Raw genomic sequence first — 23,308 nt, forward strand, 5'->3', positions numbered from 1 at the left:
TCACAAGTTGATGATGTTATTTGAATACACATGTTAAATATCATCCTGCTTCAACAGAATGAGGTCAATCTCCTTGGCCTCACAAATGGCTGGGGTCTTACTGTAGGGCAGAAATAAAACAGAACATTCTCATCAACCAGAAGAATTCCTAAGGGGAACCAGACAACTGAGTATGAGGAGGGAACTTCATTATCAGATAACCTCCCTACTGCTCTGTTTGTGATGGAGACAGAGCAGCAGACACCAGAGGCCCGGAAGCCTGCCCCAGGAAGGAGGCAGGGATGAAAGGAGGTAAACAGAAGGGTTGGTAAAAATGCCTGGGAGGGGACTGGACAAACTGCAAATTAGCGTACCCTCAAGTGAAACACCTCAGCACTGACACCTCCCTTCTCATGGTTTCTGAGGTAGCTCCGGGGAGGTTTGATCACGAGCTTTAACAGCAGCACCGTTAGTGTGTGAGGCATCATCCCATGTGCTGTAGAAGGCTCTGTCCTGATTCTCAGTGCTTTTGCTCCATAGAAAGGAGCCAGGTCTCTCTCTGGGTGTGCAAAGTCATGTTTGAAATAAATGTCACTGAATATGAGAGAAGGGAAGCAATGAGTCCTGAGTCCCAGGAAATACCCAAAGAAAAACGGTGTGTGAGGCACTCAGTAGCAGCAGGAGGATGTTGTCAGGCTCTTATCACAGGAACAAGGTCGGGTCTCAACCTAGTGACCTCTTTCCTTTAGTCTTACACACACCAATGTGGGTCACGCATATTTTTCCAGCTTAGCTGCTGCATCACTTGCTGGAAACCTCATCTCTCATGAGGACAAAGTTACCATCTCCTAATTAGACTGTCCACTTTCACTCTCTCCCCTCCTTTTTCACCTTCTTTGGAGAAGCTGGACTTTTCTCCTCAGTCTCAAATCAGGGTCTGTGTCTTCCTTGCTTACAACTCCCTAAGGGCTTCCTATTGCTCTCCCCGCTCTGGCCAGTGTCCCCTCTTGGATACACCACAATATGCCTTTTTTCTATTGACTTGCTGGCCCTCACATTTCTGCTTGGTGTCAGTCCTGTGAAGACAGGATCCCTGTCTGTCTTGTCACCTCTGTATCCTTAGCACTAGACCTGACCCTGGCACATAGTAGGTGTTCAATAAACAATAAGGAAAAACAGAGATCTTTATTAATGCATGTGCCTGAGACAGACTCAGCTGGATTCTGTCCCTGCTTGCCCTGGCCTATCATGACTCTGTTCCCAGGGCAGCCTGTTCCAGAAATCAAGGACTTTCTGGTTGTTCTGAGGCAGTCTGACAATGCTGTGGCTAAGGGGTCTCTCTAAAGTCTGGCCCTGAGAAAACAAAGCAGCATTCTCTAGATCACTGTCCCTAATCTGAGCCTTGGACCCTGGTTAGCAGCAGCACCAGCAAACACGCACACAAATGGTAAACAGCCCAGCTGTCCTGGTTGTATGTGGTGCTGCAGTTAGGTTATGCTCCTAGGAGACCTGACATGTTCCTGTCTCCCTCCCCCAGACTGCAGCACAAACAGTGCCTCCAGGGGGCTGTCTGAAGCCAATAGTTGAGATCAGCGTTATCCTCAGCCTGGAGCCCAGAGGTGCTTGGGAAGGCCTCCTTGCCAAACTGGTAGCCTGAGCATCCATCCTGGATCCTTGCAGGCAGATATTTGCTTCTATAAACCAGAAGTTTGGAGGCAGTTTCTTGTCATTGTTGGTACCAGGACACAATTCCAAGAACCTTTTTGCTGCTGCTTCCAGGAGATGGTGACTGGTTTCATCACAGACAGACTGTGTAGGCTACCAAGTGAGCCCTGACTGCCCAGGACCCTGAGAGTCAGGAGAGAGACACAGGATGTGGGAGGTGACTCTGTGAGTCAGGGGAGCAAGACAGAGCCCTGGTCCTCCCAGTGCCAGTCCCTGCCTTTCTGTCCCTAGCCACCTGTGCACAGAATGAGGAGGGAGAGGAGGAGGGGTCTTCTCCATGGTAGAGATGTCTCTAGGGCTCTGCTTCCTGAGCCACACAGATTAGGGGGGACAGCCCCTCTTCCATGGCATCTTTTAGGGGAAAGGTCTGAATGCAAATCTATGCTGATCTCTGGCTGTACCCCTCCAAAGGATGCTGAGTCTGGTTGTCCTCCTTGAGGAGAGGTGAGTGGGAGGTAGCAGAGCGTGGTCAGTGACTCTCAAGGCACCCTGGGAGGGCACAGCTGCTGCAGGACCCCGGGACCACTAACCATCAACAGACACCAGGTGTCTGGTGTCCCAGCTGAGTCCAGCCATGAACTCACTTCCCAGGCTGCACAGAAACCCAAGGGTCTCTCTTCCTATTTAATTCCTCGCTAGATCAGCACACAAGACAGAGTGGTGGAGGCTGGGGAGAACTGATTAGCATATTTGTGTGGTTCACTGGATTCACTGGAGACACCGAGAAGCCCAGGAAGGAGGAGGAGGAGGACCCGGCTGAGGTGAAGAAAGAGAATCAACCAAAACTTCGGGGTTCTTCAGAACTAAAGGTATCAGAGACATTCAAGAAAAAGAATAAAAATATGAGTGTCATCTTTCAAGGACAGATCTAGAAAAATGCAATGAGTTTTCTGTTATAAAACGCTTGATAATTAGCTCAGGAAGTCAGAGGGGAGAAGTGGTGGTAGGAAAAGGAGAGAGACCCAGGAAGGGAATTCAGGAATCAGAGATGCGGAAGGGGAGAGCCTAAGGATGGGCTACACTATAGAAAAGAATGGAAGAGAAGCCAGTAAGAATGTTGGGCGGGAGCCAGAGGGGAGGTCAGGTTTGTTGTCTGTTTGCTTTTGTTTTTGTTTGTAAAGAAAGGGGAGCCTCTCTCAGCTTTGCAGCTGTCTTCCCTGGTCATCTCCCTCCATGGAGTGTCGGGTGCTTCCAACATCCAAGCTCATTAATTCCCTATGTCAGAGGTTTTACTTAAGTTCTTGTCTGTCCAGGGTTCTCTTTATTTTATACTGTTCTTATGGACTTATTATTATTATTATTACTAGCAACAAGATCTCACTCTGCCACCCAGGCCGGAGTGCAGTGTCATGATCATGACTCACTGCAGCTTTTAACTCCTGGGCTAAAGCTCTTCTCCTGCCTCAGCCTCCTTAGTATGTAGGACTACAAGCCTGTAGCACAATACCCAGCTAATTCCTTTTTCATATTAAAAAAATACAACCGTAGAGAAAAGATCTTGCTCTGTTGACCTTGGCTGGTCTCAAACTCCTGGCCTCAAGTAATCTTCCTGCCTCAGCCTCCCAAAGTACTAGGATTACACACGTGAGCCTCTGCTCCTGGCTGGACTTATTACTATTGAAACATATATGTGGATTTTCTGTGGCAAGCACACTTTGAAAATGCAGAGACTGCATCAGCAATTCATACCCATTCAATCAGAAACTGCATTTTGTAAGATCCCCGGATAATTTGTATGCACAATAAAATTGGAGATGTACTGTTCCAACACATGCATGAAGACATTGAAATAGTTTTGCATATAAATTGTTCCTCATAACTGAATCTATTATGCTCCAGCAAACATGAGCTGGAAACCCTTGTTTCTCTAGGTTGTGTATTGTGGAGTCAGGCATAAGGTACTCCAGTCTTTCCATTGAAAATTGCAGGCATTTTCCCTTACCGAACTAAACCTATAGAAATAACCAGGCATGTTTTAATAATAACACAATATCCCATCTTTGTCTGAAAATTTAACAATTGGAATTACCTATATAACTATATTTTTTCATTGGTACTCAAATCAAAATAAAATTAACAAACCTGCACACTGTGCACATGTACCCCGGAACTTAAAGTATAATAAAAATTTTTTAAAAATTAAAAATCATTCAAATATTTTATCCTTTTGAAGAATGGAATACTAGTCACATTAACCTTAAAAGATGTGTAAAATCAGAAAAAAAAAGCACAAGGTTTGATCACCTCTGAGGAAATATTGAGAACAATAATGAAAGAATGCTTCCAAATGAAGTAATATACTGATTTTCATTGTTCGCGATGAGATAGATTTGCAGTGAACTTGATGGTTTTTAGTATTCTTGTTTTATATAATAGGCATGTATTGCTTTGAAAGTAACTCAATAAAACAAACTTTGGTAATATATAAAAAGAACAGTTTCTTGTCTTTGCTCTTAGCTCAGAAAGCCCATACTTTGAAGAAGCTTCTTTCTGGAGGAAATATATTTAGGCTCAACCTTTAGATCTGATCCAGCTGTTAGTGTTCCTTTTGGAATATAAAACAATTAACTCTTTTTTTTTTTTTTTTCCTGGATCCAGTAACTCCCAAATCATTCTCACATTTCCTGCACTTCAGGGCTTAAGCAGAAATAGGAATCAATTCATACCCTTCCCTTCCCCTATGGCTGGTCCACATGTAAGCTGCTTTGAGAGCTGGTATGTCTGATCATGTGATCTCCACATCACAAGGGCCTAGGGAGGTTTATGTCTTGGTTCCTCTTATGAGTCTGTCACTGTGCTGAGTACCACTATGGTACAGCAAGCAGTAATACTCTGCCTCGTCCTCAGGCTGTGCACCTGACAGTGTCAGGGCAGCTTTGCCCTCAGCGAGGGAGCCTGAGAACCGGGCAGGGGTCCAGGAGTATTTGCTGTTTGTATTGTAAATCAGTGCCCTGGGGGCTTGTCCAGGCTTCTGCTGGAACCAGTAGGGATAGTTACCACTGGTGACTGCTCCAGTGCTGGAGCCACAGGTGAGAGTGACTGTCCCTCCTGGGGACACAGTCAGTGAGGGCTCCTGAGTCACTACAGCCTGAGAATTGGACCCTGAAACAAAAAAACAGACACATGTTAGAAATGAGAAGGGAGAAAAAGGGATCCCTCCAAAGGCTGGTATTTGAAATCTCTCTTAACCTGGGCAGCAAGTGAGGAGGAACTGGAGGAGGAGCAGAGTCCAGGCCATGGTGCTGATATTGGAAGAGACCCCTGGCTCCAGAGCTGGGGCTGGATTCTGATGGCTCTTTATCTCCTATTGAGCTCTGTGCAGGGAGGGGGTGTGTTGTGTGCTGCTGTATGCAAATCTTTACTGCCTTTATCTCCACCTAGGTCCACAGTCCTGAGAGCAGCTACACTGTGAGGGGCCAGCCCAGGGTGGCTGTGTGCTGTGGATTTGCCCTGTGGGAGGAAGCAGCTGCTCTAACATTTACATGAGTCAGTGAGCAACTGTGCAGGGTTCATTCAGTTTGACTCTCTTGAGCCTCTTACAATCCAAGAGACCCCGACCGCCCCCTGGTGGCTCTCCTGGACTGAGAATGCGTGGTCTTTCACTTGTTTAACAAACAACTATTGATTTATCTTTGGACATCGCCACAATATTTTCCAGGTCAATTCACACCCATTACTTGTCTATTCTTCGCTCATTCCTATTTGTTCTACTTTCTCTTGCTGTTGCTGAAATCCTGCCCGTGACTAGTTCGATTTTAGTGCTACATGGTGTTGCTATCTGAATGTTTGAATGACTAAACAATTGTTTTAATGACATAACTGACTTTTTGAAACTATTTGTGTTGAGCGTTATATTAAATGAACAGCTGGTTTAAGTGAGAATTTTTTAAATAATTTACTTTAGAGAATTTTTAAAAAGAAAATGACCAAAGATGGAAGGTTGAAATTTCATTGTCAATTCAGTGGAAACTCAAGTGAGCCATGAGGATGATCATCAAGGTCTACATAACAACCCCACTCTCACCCACCCCATCACTCAAAAGTCCCCTGGACACCAAGTCTGGGTGAGTTTTGCTGGTTGGCAATGCTTCCTACATAGAATCACACACTGTTGCCAGCAGAATGCAGCATTGTGTATTACTCCACTGGGAGAGGACAACTGGATGCTTGTGCTTGGAATTCTTCTGAACTCTGCTTATGTGCCTCTTCCCTTGAATTACTGTAATCTGTATTATTTCACTGTAGAAAAATCATATTAATGAATGTCACAGTTTTCAGTGAGTTATGTGAGTCCTTCCAGGGATTCATAAGAAGCGAAGGGCTGTTGGGAGCCCTTATCTTACAATCAGCTTCAGAATTGAGAGTGCTCCTGGGAATCTTCAGACCTCCCAGGTTCCAATCTCATATTATTCTTTTTTTTCAACTTCAGAACAAATTTTATTTAGGAAGAGTTTTTCATTTTGTTAATGACGCAAGCAAACTTCTTTCACAATTACACTTCTAGAAATCTAGTAGTTTCAGAGATCTAAGCCTTCAAAGGTATGTTTTAAAATTAATAACAAAACCAAACCCGCACCAAAAGGACATCACTTTTTGGTTTGGAAGGGACAGTCATTGATTTCAGGTGTTCTCAGAAACTTGCTCACCACTTCCTTGAAAAACAGATAGCATGGAATCAGTGTCTACAGACAGAAATGTCTTAAATATGTTAGTTATTTGGACAAGATTATTCACTCCTTAGAAAATACAGTAAGATAAAAAGTTCCAGCTGGCAAGGTATGCAGTCCAGAGGGATTACAAGATCTTGGGATCAGTAGCTGTTGGCTGATGGTAAGAATATAAGAGCAGGAAGTGGAAGTGGAAGAAGAATGATGATGAGCAGGGCATCTCTCACAGTCTTATTCAGCCTTTTAGCTTGCTAAGTGGATAGGCTATGTTCTGCAGAATCTTTGAGAGAACATTTGAGACAGTTCAAAAACAACAACAAAAGCCATCTAGTATTATTCCCCAGAAATCCATATTTGAGAAGAAAGAGGGAACTATTCAGGGATCCCATGGAGGACTGTGCCTCCCATCCACTTCTGTCTCCAGGAGATACAAGACATCAGCAGTAGTGTGCTCTACCACAGCGTCCCAGCCCATGTCACTCATAGGGGAGTAGGATCATTTGAATGACACTTGCAGGACAGTCCAAAGTTAATACAAACCATGCAGCTGTTTTCCCAGGAGATGGCTGGAAACCAACCCCCTCAAAAATATCTTTTTAAACAACATCTTAATTGACACCATTTTTATAAATTATTATTTTACCGTGCAGAATCTGTTTTAGGCTCTTCTGTGCTTTAGCCGAAAAGTCTTTTTTCTCAAAGTACAAATAATTCTTGAACTTTTCAAAGTCTTATCTTTGCAAGTATCAGACAATAAGTTGGCTGTCTCTGTGTTTTCAGGAAGATTAATATAAAATCCCAGGACCTGTCCTCGTCCATAGCTAGAAGAGTACTGTTTGTCTGTGGACTGGTGGAACTTGGTTCCTTTTTGCTCTACCAAGAATAGCTAAATTTATCATAACCTAAGGGAGACTGATGGTTACCTTAGGGCTGAAACCAATCCCATTGGCAGTGGTGTCTGGTGACAACTTATCCTTGGTGATTTCAAAGTACCACATCCCTTTCCATACTCCATGAGAGGCCTGCATCCTAGAGTAGCCCTTCTTCCCAACCACAGACAGCCAGCTGGTCATTGGACATCTTTACCTGGGGAGCTCAATCATGTTAGGCTAATAAAACCTGTTCATAGAAGCAGTCACTGTGGAGGTCTTCAGGAATAAGTTCTCCTGCCTAGCAGTCTTCAACCTTCTGAGGACCAAGGGTGTGTGGATCAGGCTCAGTTAGAATATACCAGTAGCCATCTTTGTTAAGTGAGTGTTTTAAAAGGCAAGGCTCTGAGCAGAAAACAAAGGGTCACTCTGGGCCTTTTTGGTGTTCTCTGAGATCTCATCCTGCTGTTAGCACTGAGCTCCTCTTCCTCTTTTCTGTTGCTTCCTGTTCAGTTCCCCCATTCAGATTCCTACTCATAGACAAGGCACTGCTTTGCTTTTGGTTGTCATAAATAGGATCAGTGTTACCAAGGTCCTGATCCAAAAGTCCACATCTTGGGCAATCTTCTTTCAGGTCTTTACGTTCTGGATCCAGGTGTTCCTTTACCAAGAATAAATCTCTTTCTTTCCTCATTGTTTTAACAATGTTATTCAGCCTAGTCACTTTCCCAGGTGTCTGAATGGTCATCATGCACTCCCAGTATTTATCAAGAAATGGTATAATATTCATCTTGTGTTGGGGACTGCCATGCCAGGTTGACCAAAGCACTAAGGGACATTTTCTTCATGTTTGCTTGCTTCTGGATGAAATATGCCACTATCATGACGTACACTGCAATGAAAACTGTAGTTGGTCATGAAAGGTAGACAGGATGACATATCTTTGCCAGATATATCAACTATGAACCATTTTCATAGGATAGCAGATGCCCCTCTCCAGCTTGAGAGGCTGCTACCACTACTGCCAGCTTCATCTCCCCTTCTTTGGTCCTTGTTGCACTAGCAGCTGCTCCTGGACTGGGTCAGGCACCCACTGCTACCATCATGCCCACTCCCAAACTTTCTCATGTTATTTTGTGTCACCTGCAATGAGGCATCTTCAACTCTATTTGTCTGTTAGGGTGCTGTGGGGCTTGCACAGAAGGAAGGGTGTCCTGGAGACTCAGACACACTCTCCTAGTCCTCTATATTTTTATTGATCTTGGAAGTAGGGAAACTGCTTCAAATATTAAATCTTTTTCTTTTTGACTGTGGTAAATTATTCAAACACAAAATACATTATTTTAACCACTTTCGAGCATATGCTTCAGTGTCATTAAGTAAAGTAATATTGTTGTACAACCATAGTACCATCATTCATCTCCAGGAATTTTTCATCTTCCCAAACCAAAACTTCATACCTGGAAAACATCATTCCACTTCTTGTCTCTATGGATTTCACTACACTAGATACCCCATATAAGGGCAAGCAAACAACTTTTGTCCTTCTGAAACCAGCTTATTTCTGCTGGCATCATGTCTTTAGGGTTCATCCATGCCATCGCATGGGTCAGAACTTTCTGTTTAAGGCTGAATAATATTCCCCTGTGTGTGTATACTATATCTTGTTTATCCAATAGATGACGCTTGGGCTGCCTCCACCTTTTAGCTATTGTGAATGATGCTGCTATGAACATGGGTGTGTAATTTTCTCTTTGAGATCCTGCTTTCAATTCTTTGAGGCACATGCCCAGAAGTGAAAACCCTGGTAAAATGGTAATTCTGTGTTTAGTTTTCTGCGGAACTGTCATCCAGGCCGCCACAGTGGATGCATCATTTTATGGTCCCTCCAGCAATGCATAACAGTTACAATTTCTATACATCTTTGCTAGAACTTGTTATTTTCTATTATTTTGGTAAAGCCATCCTAATGGGTGTGGGTCCTAATTTTGTTTTGGGTCGTTTCCTGTTTGCATAAGTATTGAAATGTAAGAGATTTATTATTTTTTCTTTTTTTCTTTCCTTTTCTTTCTCTTTTTCTGTCTTTTCTTTTCTTTCTTTCTCTTTCTCCTCTCTCTCTCTCTCTTTCTCCTTTCCTTACTTTCTCTTTCTTTCTCTTTCTCTCTCTCTCTCTGTAGAAACAGGGTTTTGCTTTGTTGCCCAAGCTGTTCTTGAAATCTTGACCTCAATCTATCCTCCCATCTCAGACTCTCAAAATTCTGGGACTATAGGCATGAGTCACCATGCCCAGCCATGATATGTTTTTACATGGTAATTTTTTTTATTCTAAAACATTACCAAATACATTTAATCATTCTGACAAAGTTTGTGTGTGTGTGTGTGTGTGTGTGTCTGTGTGTGTGTGTAAGGGTATTCTACATAGACATTAAGTCAAATGAAAACAGAAATAATTTTACTTTTTATTTCTAATTTTTATTCTGTTTATTTCTTTCTCTTGCCTAATTGCTCCGGCTAGGTCATCCAATACTGTTTTGAATAGAAGTGGTGAAAATGTGCATTGTTGCTTTGTTGCTGATAGATATTGCAAAAACATATCTTTGGTCTTTCAGATTGCATATGATGTTAGTTGTGGGATTTTCATAGATGGCCTTTACTATGTTGACGTAGTTTCCTTCTGTTGATAGTTTGTTGAGTGTTTTTACCATGAAAGGGTGTGGAGTTTTGTGAAATGATTTTCTGTAGCCTTAGTCTTACTGCTTTGCATCTGGAAGAGCAACTCTGCTCCACACCCACTCATACCCCCTAAACTATATGCCTGCTGTTAGAGAGGAATAAATACCTTGTGTTCTCCAGGGGCCAGGGTGCTAGTCCACCAGACCCACAGTAGTGGTCACCTGTGTGAGGGGATTGGGGAGCAGAAGAGGCCCTCATGGGTATACCTGTGGACTCTGCTGCAAGCCATAGTAGCTGTAGATGTAGACTTCTCTGTAGATGTTGACTGGGATGGAGCTATCCCTGCCACCCTGGACTCAGACATGGGCAAGGAGTCCAGGGAAAACAGAAGCATGGACCAGAATCAGAAGCAATAAGGTGAGGGGACTAGGCTCAAGGGGACTAGGCTTGGGCTCCTGTGAGTAGTTTGGGGTGACTGTTATAGCAAGTGACCCCATTTGCCCCAGAGTTGGTGGCTGTGTTGATACGTCTCTCAAGGAAGCCAGTTTCTCCCTCACTCTGACCACCTGCTGCCTACGGCTCCTCTCCCTGTAGATTGATCAGGAATGAAACCTTCATAACTTCCAAATGTAGGAGACCAGCTAGACTTCTATGGATGCTCCAGAGTTTCCATTAATGGGTTTTAGATGGAAGGAAAGGGTGTGCAATGGTTTCTTCATTCAAAGCAGCCCCCTCTTCTTGTCTGCCAGGCCCTTCATAGAACCTCAGTCCAAACAGTCACTGGAATACATTTCCCAGGTGGGGTGGAGAAGGCCAGGTTGGCTGAATCTGGTTCCCTGTGAGGACACAGCAGCTGAGTCCAGTGAGTGGATGATACAGGGTGACAGCAGGATGGTTTTCCAGTTGTTCTTATCTGTAGACCCCTCAAGGACAAGCCTGCAGCACACAGTGCTGCCCCAGTCCCAGACCAACTGACCCCTTCAGTTTCTCTCTACCTTTGTCTATTTTCTTCTGCTCCAGAGATATGACTGTGAGGGCCCTTGTTAAGCTGCATTTGTACTTATTACTCTACACAGAATTCCTGTGCCATGACATATCTGTCCGGTCCATGCTGCTATTTTTAGTAAAGTCCTTGGATCTTGGTCTCACTGAAGGGGATTCTCTGATAGACATCAGAGCAGGGAGCCCAGTTTGGTGAAGGGGAAGCCACCATAAATGCAGGCCTGTGCCCAGGGATGCCTGCTTCTTCCCCACTCAAGATTGTGGCCTCTTTTCAGATGGCCAAGTCCTGTCCTGGAAGCTCTGGGCTCTCAAGGTGGGTCTCACCTTGCTCTCAGTCCATCCACCTTCAACATCAAAAGGATCCTGGAGTTTGGTCTTTCACTGGATAGAAGGAGAGCCAGGCTGAGCTCTTCTGTCTCTTACATGTTATTTATTTACCCCTGGCTTAAGCCCCACTGTGTGGGGACCAAGGAGCACCCTTGCATCTGGTTTTGAAAGACTTACGAGGTCCCTCATCCAGAACTCTGGCTGTAGCAACCCCTGGGGAGGTCCAGAGTCTGCACACTTGAAGAATAACAGAAAGAAGAATTAGGGAAGGGAGTAGGCATTATTGATTGGGAATCATACACTGTGTATTTACTACTAACTGGTGCTCACGTGAGGGTAGCTGTGTTAAGAGAAATTCTGTCTTTGAGGTTCAGCTCATAGACCTGGCATCAGGAAGAGAAGGCCAGCCCCAGCTCTGTCTCTTCCAGGATTTGAACCGTGTGAGGAGTTGGCAGATAAACTACAGGGCACCCAGGTAAGTTTGCATTTCAAATGAAAAATATCGTGTGGGAGACACACATACTAATTCTTTGTCATTATTTTACTGAATTCAAATTTGACCTCCAGTGTTTTTATTTGATAAATTGCAGAATCCTACCTCCAGGCCACAAGCACTCCCTCTCTAACCAGGGCCTACTGCATGAAAAGCAATCATTAAGCTGTTGTCAGGATTCAATGAGGTCACACTCTTAAGAATTAAAAAACTTTTGGTCAATAGTAAGGTTGTAGTTGTACTAAATCTTGATACAACCTATCAAAACCTCCAGGATACAGCCAAGGAAGTGCTTACAGAAAAGTTTAGCATGAAATACATAAATGAACATGTCTGAAAGAGCACAAATAGACAATTTAAGGTCACACCTCATGGAACTGGAGAATCAAGAACAATGCAAACCTAAACCCAACAGAAAAAAAGAAATAACAATATCAGAGCAGAACAAAATAAAATTGAAACAAAAACAATACAAAAAATAAAACAAAAATAGATTCTTTGAAGAGATAAATAAAATTATTAGACCATTAATGAGATTAACCAAGAAAAGAAGAGCGAAGATTCACAAAAGCTCAAATAGAAAAGAAACAGATTTTACCACTGATAAAACAGAAATACAAAAGATTATATAAGGTTACTATGAACACCTCTATGCAAACAAACTATAAAACCTAGAAGAGATGGACAGATTTCTACATATATACAACCCTCCTAGATCAAACCAGGAGAATATAGAAACTCTGAGCAGACCAATAAAAAGCAGCAAGATTGAAACGATAATTTAAAAAGCCAATCAAAAAAAGTCCAGGACCAGACAGATTCACATTTGAATTCTATCAGACATTGAAAGAATTGGTACCAAGTCTTTGACACTAATTATGATGGTTAATACAGAGTGTCAACTTGACTGAATTGAAGGATACAAAGTATTGATCCTGGGTGTGTCTGTGAGGCTGCTGCCAAAAGAGATTAACATTTGAGTCAATGGACTGGGAAAGGTGGACCTGCCCTTAATCTGGGTACGTGCAATTTAATCAGCTGCCAGCATGGCTAGAATACAAACAGACAGAAAAATGTGAAGAGAGAGATTGGCTTAGTCTCCCAGCCTACATCTTTCTCCTGTGCTGGTTGCTTCCTGCTCTTGAACATTGGACTCCAGGTTCTTCGGTTTTGGAACTTGGACTGGCTCTCCTTGCTCCTCAGCCTGCAGACGGCCTAATGCAGGACTCGTGATCATGTCAGTTAATACTTAATTAACTCATACATATATTCTATTAGTTCTGTCCCTCTGGAGAACCATGACTATTATAGTAATCCACAGAAGGGAGAAAGAGGGAATCCTTCCTAAATTATTCTATGAAGCCAGTGTCACCTAAAACCAAAATGAAGATAGGACCTAACAAAACAGGAAAACTACAGATCGATACCCCTGATGAATATAAATGCAAAAATCCTAAACAAAACACTATCTAACCAAATCCAACAGCTCTCAAATCATAGTCCACCGTGGATGAAGTGGGTTTCTTACCAGGGATGCAGGGATGGTTTAACATACACAAGTCAATAAATGTGATATACCACATAAACAGGATTTTTTTTAAAAAATCACATGATTATTTCAATAGATGCAGAAAAAGCACGTGACAAAATTCAGCATTACTTCATGATTAAAACCCTCTGCAAAATTGGCATAGAAGAGATATACCTTATGGTAATAAAAAGTCCTCTATTACAAACCCACAGCCAATATTATACTGAGTAGAAAACAGTTGAAAGCATTTCCCCTGAGAAGTGGAAGAAGACAAGAATGCCCACTTTCACCACTTGTGTTCAACATAGTACAAGAAGTCTTAGCCAGAACAATCAGACAAGAGAAAGAAATTAAGGGCATCCAAATTGGTAAAGAGAAAGTCAAACTGTCATTGTTTGCTGATAATATGATCATAACCTAGGAAACCTTAAAGACTCATCCAAAAAGCTCCTAGAACTGGTAAATGAATTCAGTAATGTTTCAGAATACAAAATGAAGCTACACAAATCAGAAGCTCTGCTGTACAACAACAGCAACCAAGCCGAGAATCAAATCAAGAACTCAACCTCTTTTACAAATAGCAGCAAAAAGAAAAATACTTAGGAATACACTTAACCAAGGAAGTGAAAGACCTCTACAAGGAAAACTACAAAACACTGCTGAAAGAAATCACAGATGACACAAACAAATAAAAACACATCCCATCCTCATGAATGGGTAGAATCAATATTGGGAAAACAATCATACTACCAAACACAAGACTAAGAAAAAAAAAATCTGGAGACATCAGATTACCGAACTTCAAACTATACTCTAGGACACCCTGTTCAACAAAATGGTTCTGAGGTCATGGGCAAGCCAAATGTAGAGGAATGAAACTGGATCCTCATCTCTCACCTTATGCAAAAATCAACTCAAGATGGATCAAGGATTAAATCTAAGGCCTGAAACCATAAAAATTCTAGAAGATAACATCAGAAAAACCCTTCTAGACATGGTTTAGGCAATGACTTCATGACCAAGAACCCCCAAAAGCAAATGCAACAAGAACAAAAATAACTAGATGGGACTTAATTAAACTAAAAAACTTCTGCACAGCAAAAGAAATAATCAGCAGAGTTAACAGACAACTCACACAGTGGAAGAAAATATTTGCAATCTACACATCCACAAAACGACTGATGTCTAGAATCCACAAAGAGCTCAAACAAATTATCAAGACAAACATAAATAATCCCATCAAAAAGTGGGCTAAGGAAATGAATAAACAATTCTCAAAAGAAGATACATGAATCGTCAACAGACATAAAGAAAAATGCTCAGCATCACCAGTGATCAGGGAAATGCCAATCAAAACCACAATACAATACCATTTAATACTGCAAGAATGGCAACAGATGTGGTAAAAAAAAAAAACAAAAACACTTTTACACTGTTGGTGGGAATGTAAACTAGTACAACCACTATGGAAAACAGTGTGGAGATGCCTTAAGTAACTAAAAATAGATGTACCCTTTGATCCAGCAATCTCACGACTAGGTATGTACCCAGAGAAAAAGAAGTCATTATACAAAAAAGATACCCGCACATACGTTTAAAGCAGCACAATTTGCAATTGCAAAAACATGGAACCAGCCCAAATGCCTATAAATCAACAAGTGGATAAAGCAAATATGTGTGTGGGTGTATATATATACACCACGGAATACTACCCATTTTTTTATTTCAATAGGTTTTTGGGGAACAAGTGGTGTTTGGTTACATAAATAAGTTTTTTAGTCATGATTTCTGAGATTTCTCCTCTTTTATCTGGACCCCGGAACTCCAAGCCATGAGCTTAGCATGTAAGTGTCCCCAGCTGCAATATCAGGTATAGGCATTGCATGGCCCAAACGAATCAGTCAGTCCCTCCTGGTCACCATGAGGGTGTCAGGAAAAATTGCATGAAAGATCTAGTTCAGTTGTCGTGAAGGCTGGGATTTCTGACCAGCGGGTCAGGGAGGGCAGATCTTGTTCATTCTGGAAGGTTTTGTTGTGAGGATGTAATGTCTGGGACTTGGGAGTCATTTTGTTTCCAAATAGGGATTCAGCCCAGGGTAAGACCAGATGGGGAAGGGACATCTCATAAATGTCAGAGGAGACTCCTCCCTTGCCATCTGGGGAGGAAAAGGTCCTGTGACACCTTTCAACAAGGCTGGGGAGCTGTCCTCTAAGCTTCCATTGTGGTGATAAACTCAAGGCCTCCCCCCGCCCCCTTGCCCTTGAAGCCACCCCCACCAGGAGGTTCACTCTGCCCCATTCAGATCTAAGGCCAACCTTGAGCCTCTCCCCTCCCCCAGGCTTCAGTGTCTCTTCCCCAGAAACACACGCTAAATCTGACCATTCTCTCCCAGTGACCTCAGCTGGTCCTACTGCCTTCGTGCTTCCCAACTCCTTGTCCACCTTCTCGGAGGCATCTGGACTTTTCTTCACAGACTTTACTCAGATCCTGTGTCCTTCTTGTCCAACCCTCTAATGACTTCTCTACCCTTCCCCACCCAAGCTCTCCTCTCCTCGCTGTAAAGGCATCTTACTGTATCGATATTTTTACTTGATTGTCTTTTCTCATCTCCTACCTGCTATCAGCTCCATGAGGACAGGAACCCTTCCGCTCCTGTCCTCCCTGTGTCCTAAGCCCCTCACCCTGAGCCTGGCAAACAAACAGTAGGTTCTCAGTGAATGCTATGGATGGACAGGCCTCTGGTAGCCGACTGTCCTGGGTCAGACACAGTGGACTCTTTGTCCCTAGTCCTGTCTTGACCCATCACAGACTGGCTCCCAGGCCAGCCTGACCCTGGTATTGATGCATTTTTCTCAATATGAGGCCATATGACAGTGTACTGCTGCTAAGAGTAGAGTGTGTGGGTAGAATTGAGAGAAGAGGGTTGCATTTTCTAGACCATGTTCACTTGTGTGGATCTGAAACTCTAAAATGTGACCATGCAGTGTTAATCACCGGACTTGGCCAAGGCGCGGGGCTGGACAGGGATGCCTTTTCACTGGGCAGGCAGCAGGTTTTTCTCCCACTTTTCCACTGGGCAGCAGGACTGCATGAGCATGGATGCTTGTGTCCCCATTGGAGCATAAGAATCAGCCTCGTCCTCCGCCTGGAGCCCAGAGATGCTCAGGGAGGCCGTGATCCCCAACCTGGCGCCCAAGAATCGGACTGGGACCTGTGCAGACTGATGACTGCTGTCATAGATGAGGAGTTTGTGAGAACTGCCAGGAATTGCTGGTACCAGGACACAGACCCACACCCAGCCTTGCTGCTGCTTCCAGTACAGGAGCTGGTACTCATCTGGCCCACAGACTTGAACACTGCACACAGTTAAGTCAGAACAGACAGGGCCCAGAACCCTGATATCTGTGTCTACAAGATGAAAAGAGGTGGGTCGGTGGAAAAGGGAACACTTAGGGCCCTCCTTCCTTTCATCCACAGCCCTGATACCTGTGCAGTGAATGAGAAGGGAGAGAGGGGGAGGAGCCCAGGCCTTGGTGGGGACCCTCACACAGCTCTGCATACTGAGGACCCTCAGCTGGGCCTGGGCTGCCCAAGTCCCTCCTACTCCCTCTATCAGCCACGGGTGAGGGGGAATGCTTCATGCAAACCAGCCTCCCACCCTGGGCTACCCAAGCCCTGACTCTAACCCCTACCTGAAAAGCTGACCCTGGGAGGGGTTGGACCTGGGTGGGGCTGTTCTGTGGCTTTCAAAGAACCTGTGAGGCAAAGCTGCAGGTCGCAGTGAGCAGGGACAGAGGGCTCCAGCCCAGGGTTATGGGTGGCTCCCAGCTGGAATCCACAGCACAGGCCATGGTGCCCCTGCTGCCTGAGGCCCAGATGCACCTATGTATCCTATCTCCTCTAGTGCCAACTTTGTCCTCCCCAAAAAGGATGGGGCTGGGCAGTATCCATGCCACTAAGCACCTGAGCCACAGGTCTCCACACAGTCCTCCTCCCGCTGGACTCACCTGCCCAGCTCACTGTGTGGTTTACAGGGCATTCCTGGAGCTTGGTCTCCTTGAAGAGCCTCCCCTGGGGGCAGCAGAGCAGGCAATTTAGAAGGACAGGGCAGCGCCTCCTTCCAAGGCACCAGGAACTGCCCCCTCTTTCTTCTCCCTGGCTGACCAGAGGCTGAGCCCAGACTGCCAGAACCTGCCCTCGGGCCCAGCCTCTCCCTCTAGGCCTCCATCTTCCTGTCAGTCCCGCACTCACATAGATTGCAAAGAGAAAAAAATAAACTATTAAAACTATTCACCAATCTCAGGCATAAACTCTAGGGCAATGTATACACCACGTACAATTTTGAGAGTGAGGAGAAGGGAGCCCTGGGTGGGCTCCTGATTCCTATTTCTCCCTCCTCACTCAGGCACTGAGAGGCAATTAACACCTTTCAAGGGGCGAATTGCCTCTAATCTCTTAATTGTAGAAGAATCTATTTCTATGTGCCCAGGGCAATTTCAAAGACAGCCTTACAGAGTTTGGGGACAATGAATGAGCTGGAGGCCCTGGGTCTATGCAGGCCCTTCAAGCAGCCCTGAGCCCTCACCTTGCCTGAGCCCTAGTGAGGAGAGAGAGGGGAGCAGATTGAAAGGAGGAGTCCAGGCTGTGGGAAACCTCTCCAGGCTTGCTCCCTGAGGCCCCCAGTGGAGCCCAAATGCCCACATTTCATTACCCACCCCCCACACCCTGGGCAGAGGGCTCTTCTTATAAATCTGTTCTTCTCCACTCAGCCACGCAAGCCCCACTCTGGACACACAGTGTGAACCTGCTCCTAGAGCTGGTGCTGGAAAAAAGACCCCAGAAAAGGGTGTGACATGGACACCCAGAGACCCTGCGAGGGACAACAGCTGAAAGAGTGAGCGCCAGAGGACAGAGGACACTGACTATGGTTGTCATGTGATCCTCGGGACAGGCCGAGGCCCTCTGGGGCTCCAGGGCCCACATCTTTCCAGGTCATCTTCTTGTCACTGATGTATGTCCTGGGTCTCCTCCTAAGAGCCACAAAGGACAATGTTCTCTTCAGGCTGTGCTCTCATGATCACATCTGGCCCGACACCTCCTCCACAGACCAGGAGTGCCAGGGCTGGATCCTGGAGCCCCAGCCACTTACTGCCAGGGACTAGGGCCAGTTTCTCAATGGTGCTGCTGCCTTGACTTGCCCCAGTGAGACCTGCACATCCTCATCAACACAGGACCCTTCGCTGCCTGCTCTGGGGTCCCCAAGCCAAAACCAGCAGAGCCAGGCAATGGCACACAAGACACCCCCTTTGTGAAAAGCATTCCACTTGACCATAATGCAGGACACCCTTAAAAATGACACAGCAGTGAACTGGGATCCCCATTACTGAAATCCAGTTTACAAACAACTTTTTGGGGATAAAACACGTTACACCACAAGCTGCTCCCAGCATGCGTGGCAGAGACGAAGGCTCCCTGAACCCACATGCCCCAGAGAAAGGCCCAGGCACTCCCCACACACAGGCCTCACTCAGCAGCCACCTAGTAGCTGGCCTGGGTCTCTGAGGAGGAACCCCGAGGCTCAGTCAAAGTCCTTCTGTGTGACTTTGGGCTTTCTCCTGGAGGACTCGTGCACATCTGAGACCTTCTAGACAAGAGAGGTTGAGCCCTGCAGTGGGAGGCAGGGGCATTCTTTAAGGGAGAGCTGCACCATGGAGCCTGTTTGCTTGGTGCTCCTCTCCTACACACCGTGAAGGCTCATTTGTCTCCGCAGCGGTCCTGAGGCACCCACTGAAGGTCTCCCAAAGAGCCAGAGGTGATTGTACTTCTTGCTTATTCAGAAGACCCAGGAAAGGATCCCACTTCTACCCTTCCTGTGGTAGGGAGATTCTGGAGTGGATGAACAGCTGCGGCCAGGCGAGGAAGCAGCAGGCACCCCCACCAATGGCCTGACGTGGCTGCCACAGACACACAGCTGACCAGCTTCAGGGTTTAGGCGAGGCTGGGCGCAGGGATTCTTCAGGATGTCTTCAACAGGTGCCAAGGGCTCTGAGTTCCTCAGAGCTCACCATGTCTGCATGCAGTCATGGGGTTCCAAGCAGCTGGAAAGCAGAAAAGAGGCTTTCTGGTTCCAAAGTGGAAACTGTGGCAGGACTCCAGACAACCCCCACATTGTCAAGATGGGAATTATACAAGTCCAGGGCTTGAAGGCCATGTGTGACTCAGAGTCCAGTCTCTGAAGCACCTGGAGGGAGGGATGGCCGCCAAGACCTGCCTGTACTCTTCCCAGGACGGAGCACTGCCCACTTTGTCCACCTCATGGGCTGTTGGCGCTAAGGTTTCTACAGACCCTGTTCTTCCCACTCACTGTCAATCACCTCAAGGGGTTTTTGTGTTTGCGTGAGCCTGTATTTCATTCCCTCATTTCACTGTAGATGCAGAGTGTGAGGTTAAGTCACCAATACACCCGTTTATTTCTGATGGTCAGAGCTGCAGCCCACGGGTGACAAGCCAAACCACAGACATGCCATGAGGGGTCAGCCACGTGCCAGGGAGGTGGCACAACCCTCAACACCCCCAGGCTGCAGGGAGAGGGGTGATGGGGCAGAGTTTGGGGACACACCTGGGGCATGCTGTTTGCACATTGCAAGGAGGGGCAGGGACTGGCTCCTGTAGCAGGGAGCACAGCACAGCCTAAGCAGGTGGGCTCCAAGACTGCTGTATGCCTGGCAGTGGCCCTATCCCATCTGCCACATTTCTAGTTTGCACTGGGTCACATCACCACCCAGCTGCATAATGACCATCAGGATGAGGGATTTATGAGCTCACCCAGGCTTTATGTCTGCACCAGGCCAAGGTGTTTCCAGAATGCCTCTCCCCCACCTCCTTCCATCACAAGAATGGAATTTCTGTTTTAGCTATTCATAGATGTTGTAAATTATAACGTGTGTGTGTGTGTGCACGCGCGTGCATGTGCCCATGGACAGGGCTTCACAGCTGGGGCTCCTTGCTCTGAATCACCTCTTGACTCCTTAAAGAAAGGGGGTTAGGGTGACTCTCCCTATGGCTCACACTAACTCCTGGCTGTAAGAGGTGGGCACCACACCGTGAGCTTCTTGGGAGTCGCATGGCAGCAGCAGGACGCAGAACCAAGTAGGAAGCCTCCCAGGGCTCTGCTCCTTTCTGCATGCGCAGAATCCATCAGGCGAACTGACACAGATGACTCGGTGTTCATGTCTGCAAACACACCCCGGACAGGGCTGGTGGCCAGCCATGCCCACTAAAAGTAAAGGACAAGCCCAGCAGAGCACTCACAAATTAGAAGTTCAGAAAACCTCAAATGATGTGCAAAACATTTGTCAAACTCAAGAGAATTTTTCTATCACTTTGCTTCACAACTCTGCATTTCTGATGAGGGCGATTTATGGGCTGAGAGAGCTGGCAGGGGACTGAGGGGGAAAAAGTGAGCAGGAGAGCAGTATGCTTTGGAGGTTCTAGAATTCCTGAGGCTCAGCACCAAACAGTCTCAGAACCAGGCTTTCAAGCAGCAATCAGGCAGGGAGTGGAATTCCAAATCTGGAGAGAGATGCAGCCCTGAGGACACAGTGACCTCCACGCAGAGACACCGTGGGCAGGACCATCTCCTTCTCTCTCTCGCTGTCTCCTGCATTCACTGATTGCGTGTGAATAGAAGTGAACAATGCAGCCTGGGTCAGGTGCTCTGCATTCATCCATGCATTTGTCCACCCACTTCTGATCTGTCTTGGCCTCCTGTGCCACGGAGCCCACACCTGGTCTCAGGCCCTGCCGCAAGAGGCTCCCAGAATTCCTTGGAGGTGTCAGGGCTAAAATACTGGAGGGGCCTAGATAGCAGGAGGCCAGCGTGTCAATGTTGCCCTGAGCCTAGGGCTGCAACAGGGCCTGGGCTTGGCCCCAACTCCTCTCTGAGATCTAAGTCAGCCCAGGAGTAGGGAGAGGCCAGGCAGTGGGAACAGACATCCCTGAGCCTGCAGTGATGGGGTGTGACCCTCTCCCCGAGAATGCAGCAGGAGGTCTGGGCTCACAACTGAGACCTGGGTGGCTGCAGCTGTGCCTGGGTAACTCCAGCCCTGCCAACTGGCAGGGGCGGAGTTCCCACCTGTCCCTGGCTCTGCACAGAGTGCACAGCCTCTGCCGGGCGGCCGTACACCTTCTCTGTGTCTCCCCGCAGTGGCGGCGAGCAAGGTGCAAGTGGCACGATGGGGCTGGCCACTCCAACACGAACCTGCCGCTCCCAGGGCCGGTCCCGTGAATGCCGACTGCGCCTTGGCCGGGTGGTCCAGAGCTCCAGGGGCACGGCAGGGAGTGAGGCCGAGGCTGCCGCGGAGGCTCAGGACCTGGGAGAGGATCTTGCCCGGCGGTGCGAGAGCAGAGGTCGTACAATCGGCTGCCTTGGGGACGCGGGGAACAGAGAACTCACTGCCGCCATTGCTCCCCCAGCTACCCGCGCTGCCCTCTGTGCCGCCTTGCAGCCTGGGGCAGGGCTCGAAGCCCTTGCTGGGCCCGGGCCGGAGTCCGGAGCGGGGACGACATCGCCACAAGTTCCCGGCTGCAGCCGGGCGTTCCCCCTCGCTTGGCTGGCGACCCTGCCAGGGAGCGCCACCGGGAACGGATTGCGGCCCCGGACCTGGCTGCTGCGGGGAGCACCAGGCTCGGCGGCCACTCCAGTGCAGAGTGGATCCTGGGGACGCAGCCTCAGGTGGCCCCGCGCTGAAGTCTCCCACCTGGGCACAGGAACCTGGCTCCCACGGCAGGGAGGGCGCAGCTGCCGCGTAGGTGGCCGGGTCCAGGAAGCAGATCACTCCGGCTCCCCACCCCGGGCCACTGAAGCTAGGCCACAGCTCCGCTTTCGTGTTGGGAGCCCGGCCCCTGCGCTCGGAGCACAAGCGCGACAGCTCCGCCCCGGGTACCCTCCGCAGCGGACCGTGCAGTTTCCCCGCCGGTGGGTGGCTGGGCCCGGCCAGGCCCGCAGAGGCGGACCCACAGTCTGGGCCCGCGCCCTACTGCAGCCGGGGCCATGGCAGCTGCCGCTTTGGACAACCCGCCACTGCCATCATGGGTGCTGGCAAGTCTCACTCCAAAGGAAGCAGGGACCGGGACCTGAGACTACCCAGGCCTGCTTTGTGGAGTCCAGAGCATGGGAAATCCTGTGACTCTCAGAATAGCGCGCTGGCACACTCCCTCCATTACTTGAGTCAGCTCCAGAAAACACGCATGGCAGCAGCTGATGGCACAGCTCTGGAGTCCGGCGGCCTGGGCTGGTAGCTGACCCTGCTCCTGGGGCAGCTGTGTATCGAGGGGCTTCCATCTCCTCTTCTGCAAAATGAGGCAACACAATACCCAGCTCATAGATCCGTGGCGATGAATGAGGGCCTTTCATCGCACCCAGCGTGTCCCTAAGTGCAGAGACACCCCGGGAAGGAAGGCGAGAGAGGAGAGGAAAGGTGGCAGGAAGAAGCAGCGGTCTGTGCAGCCATCTGCCTTTTCTGGAATCAGAGACAGCACGGGAACAAGAAGCCAGGCCTGCAGCCACCTGCCGGACCAGAACAATGGGCCCAGGGCCACTACAGGAGCATTTCTCTGGTCTGAGACAGAAAAGCAGCAGCTTCTGAAGCTCTCCAAGCTCTCTGCTAGCAGCCTGTGATAACAGACACAGGCCCTGGCCTCTCCCAGCCCCCTCTCAGCACACTCCTCCCAACGCACCCTTCCCAGTGCACCAACTCCCAGCTCTCAGTGCACCCCTCCCAGTGCACCACCTCCCAGATGCCTCCTAATGAACCCCTCCCAGCACACTGCCTCCCAACTCACCCCTTCAAGCACACCCCTCCCAGCCCCCTCCCAACTCACCCTTCCCAACACACCCCACCCAGCCTCCTCCCATTGTGCCCCTCCTAACTCACTCCTTCCAGTACACCCCTCCCAGCACACACCCCCTCAGTTCATCTCTCCCAGTGCACCCCGCACAGTCCCCTCCCAGCCCCATCCCAGCACACCTTTCCCAGCCCC

The 23,308-nt window shown here is 47.5% G+C and overlaps 1 pseudogene and 1 gene segment (V, D, J or C); both read right to left on the minus strand.

Moving 5' to 3' along the window:
• LOC104671035 overlaps nt 1–5,052 on the minus strand; it is a 724,295-nt gene extending 719,243 nt beyond the window's left edge.
• A 1,695-nt stretch (nt 5,053–6,747) lies between these two features.
• Nucleotides 6,748–8,179, minus strand: LOC104674975 (annotated as a pseudogene).
• Between the last annotated feature and the right edge of the window lie 15,129 nt (nt 8,180–23,308).

This window comes from Rhinopithecus roxellana, chromosome 13 (assembly GCF_007565055.1).
Source record: "Rhinopithecus roxellana isolate Shanxi Qingling chromosome 13, ASM756505v1, whole genome shotgun sequence".
NCBI classification, from domain to species: Eukaryota; Metazoa; Chordata; class Mammalia; order Primates; family Cercopithecidae; genus Rhinopithecus; species Rhinopithecus roxellana.